At 48.3% G+C, this 3,491-nt stretch overlaps 1 pseudogene; it reads right to left on the bottom strand.

Annotated features, from left to right (window-relative positions):
- LOC136547476 (peroxidase 22.3-like) lies at window positions 1–2,292 on the bottom strand (annotated as a pseudogene).
- Window positions 2,293–3,491: the final 1,199 nt, after the last annotated feature.

Genomic DNA, 3,491 nt, shown 5'->3' with positions numbered 1-3,491 from the left:
TTAGGAGTTGATCTTGGAGCAGGTGACCCTTATCTGGCCCTGGGACCCTGTCTTGGGGGCGATGTTCCCCATGTTCACCATGGCCGTCGCGAAGGCGCTGCTGAAGGCAGACGCGCTGGATGCGAAGCTCCTGACTGCGGCGCCGGTGCTGCCGCCGTTGAACAGCTGCTGGTCGGGTTGCAGCAGCCCCTTCTGAGACAGCAGGTTGCTGAAGTAGGCGTTGTCGAAGGCGGTGGGTGACCGCTGCCGTTGGCCCGGGGGCAGTTGGCCTGCAGCGACGCCGCGAACGTGGAGTTGATGTTGGTGTCGTTGTAGATGTGGTCGCAGAAGAAGCGGCACTGCGCCTGCCCGATCGTGTGCCCCCTGCAATGCAAAGCTGACATGCATCATTGCATGGCTTGTGTTCTCCTCTCGTCAGAGTACGTCCTCGTGCAGGCAGACGTATGAATGAATGGTAGGCATCCTATAGACCCGAGAGAGCAACCATGTCAGTGACGCTGAGGTTCTTGTTTGCAAATGACTGGGTGAGGTTGGCGAGGTCGAAGGATGGAGCCGGCAGGTCCCGTTCTGCATTGTCCTTGCTTGCAGTGGAGTCCCTTCTTCCTAGAAGAACAGTCCATGACGGCCCTCCCAGCTGCATGCAGAATTGCAGATCGAGTTCCAGTAAACCTCTATCGATCATCCTAGCTATGCACACAAGTACTAGCTATCTATCATGCATATAAAAACTTACCGCCACGACGGAGTCACGGGCGGCGACGGCGAGGATTTCAGCGCAGGAGACAGTCTGGTTGCACACGGCCTCCACCTGCGTCTTGATGTTGTCGAGGACGCTGAAGCCTCTCAGCGAGTTCTTATTCGGGATCGCCCCCTGCTCGCCGGTGAAGCTCCCTGTGTCCGCCAGCAGAACAGATGCGTCGCAGCCCTGCAGTCACACCACACGTAGTGAAATCTGGTCACATGCATAATCCACGTACTACGTGTGACTGCAACTTTTCAAAGATCCATGCGAGAGCGAGAGTCTCGAGATTTGCATCGACGAAGCAGTCGTGGAAGTGCAGCCTGAGCAGGGACGCCCCCATGCGCGCCTCGTTGTTTACCGCGGCCGTCACCGTGCTCTTGATGGTGGCCAGAGCCTTGGGGCACGACGTGTCGGAGAACGTCGACGACAGCTGCGCGGCCGCCGTGGCCGAATTTTTTATTTTTTACTCTTTTTTTGAAAAAATTTCACAAATATGTCTCTGGATGTATGATTTCAAAATATGGACCCTTACCTCGGCGTCATCGTTGTTGGCGCCGAGATTACACGTCTCGGCGCCATCGTTGCTGGCGCCGAGGTCTTGGGCTCGACGTAGACGTGGCGCTGACTTGGCAGGCAGCTCGACGCCGTAGATCCTGGCGCCGAGCTTGACGCCATATATCTTGGCACCAAGCTTGGCGTCAATATCTATAGCGCCGAGGTGGTGTTTTAACCCGGCCCCAACCTTCATGTCCGAGCCTTCTTCCTCTTCTTTATCCTCCCTCTCGGGTTTTTTCTCTCCCCACTTCGCCCTACCTCACAAATCGGTATATTGGACCTTTGAAACTTTGATTTGATCCATAGATCTTCGAGAGCAAGGTAGCATCGCTCCCCTTCTAGTTTTTTTCGCATCGATTCGGTATATAATAGTCGGATTTTTTAACCTAAGAATCATCATTACTTAGGGTTTCGTGCAATTTTTAATATTTATATTATACAACCGTAGGATGCTAAGGCGTGAAAAAGCTAGCAAACCAAGGTAGCCTCAGCGCATGTTGTTATGTTTTGGCTTCATTGTTGTGCATAAAATGGGAAACCCTAGGTTTAGGGTTTAATGCTAATTGTTTTCGGTTCTTAGAACGAAATTGGTTGAATTGTAGTTATGGCCGGATGACCAAAAATGCCTTCGACCCATTGCCTCTGCCTAGTGATGTTTCAGTGCCCATATGCTTTTGTGGCGATCCTTGCAAGGTAGCTAAGTCTAATGAAGAGGACACGTATGGGCAAAGGTATTGGATGTGTTCTAATTTTGCGTTTGAGCCTACACTTCGTCAGCGCCGCATTAACAAGATAGTGAGGATTTGATGTTTATGTCATATGGCATCTTGCATGATTTTTTTTGTTTTGTAACAATTGTATTTTTTGCAGACCCCTCCACCGCTCTGTGATTTTGAGCAGTGAATCGACACTGAGATCAAGCCTGAAGACAAGGAATGGATGCAGAACTATTGCGGTGGGAGGCAGAGGACAAGAAGATGATGGAGAAGAGACATGGAGATGAGGCTACAAAAAAGGAGCACAAGAAAGAGGAGGAAAGGAGGCGTGTTGCTGCGTACAGGGAGGAGAGGGAAAAGAAGCTTGAGCGTGCACGCCGAGCGAAAGAAGCAATGGAGGAGAATCCTGATGCCCTGAGGAAGGAAAAGTGGCCTCATTACATTCAGTAGTCTCCATGACTTGCTTGTTCTATGGTTTATTCATGGACAATGTTGTCTACTGTCGGCATGTACTTCTAATATTATTGTGTTGTTTAATGTGGCAAAGTATTGGACTTTTTATTATGTAGTTGTTTTCATTATTTGTGGTCATAATATTCAGTATAATATTGTGGACGTAGTGAAATGTGATCACGTGCTGCAAACAAAACATAAAAAAGTAGGGCATTATATAATTCAACACACAAAACACATAAAATGTCATGTGAGAACATGTACCGAACTATGGTACAAAGTTCCTTCGACTAAACCTAATATGTCTTTGGTAATTAAATCAAGCAACAAACATATGGATGTGCCATGTGAATAAGATAGTGTCGTCCTAGTAGTGTGGCCACATAGCAAATTGTGTTGCACCTTCTCCACAGTAGCCTCACATTGTTGGTGGTGGTGGTGGCGGGGGTGACGACGGAGGCCCCTTGTTCTTGTGGTTAGGGCAGGTGCAATATGGATCATTGTAAAGTGCCTCCAGTAAATCGACACCATTGTTGTTGTCGTCCTTTTCGTTGTCCTTGTAACCGCTGCTAACTTTTCTTTCTAGATCGAAGATACGGTCCTGCAGGTAGTAGATGTACTCCGCATGCGGATAAATAGGTCGAGGATCAACCCATCTAGTGAACCCACGGTTTTCTTCGGCCAAGAAAGACTGCAATAAGTATGTCATGTAAGTTGTATAGAAGAGAAACATATTGAAGAAACAAATAGTAATAGCAATTACCCATGCTCATGGACATTTGAAGAAACGACGACATCCATCTATTCCCTCGGTGAACATCTACACTAGGCAGTCCTCACCATGCATGCATTTTGGTCACTCTTCTTTCCGTTCATCGTATCCTCTCAGTGGTGCCTCTTTGGAGAAATTATTTTTGCTTTCAACTAGGAACCTCTCATAAAGAGCTTCATCAAAGAAATCGGGACCAAGAGAACCCTCTCACATAATGGTAGTTCTCTTCCTCTTTCCTCTTCCTCTGGATGAC

Source organism: Miscanthus floridulus, chromosome 3, assembly GCF_019320115.1.
Source record: "Miscanthus floridulus cultivar M001 chromosome 3, ASM1932011v1, whole genome shotgun sequence".
In the NCBI taxonomy this organism is placed as follows: Eukaryota; Viridiplantae; Streptophyta; class Magnoliopsida; order Poales; family Poaceae; genus Miscanthus; species Miscanthus floridulus.
This window is presented reverse-complemented; position numbering and strand designations above follow the sequence as displayed.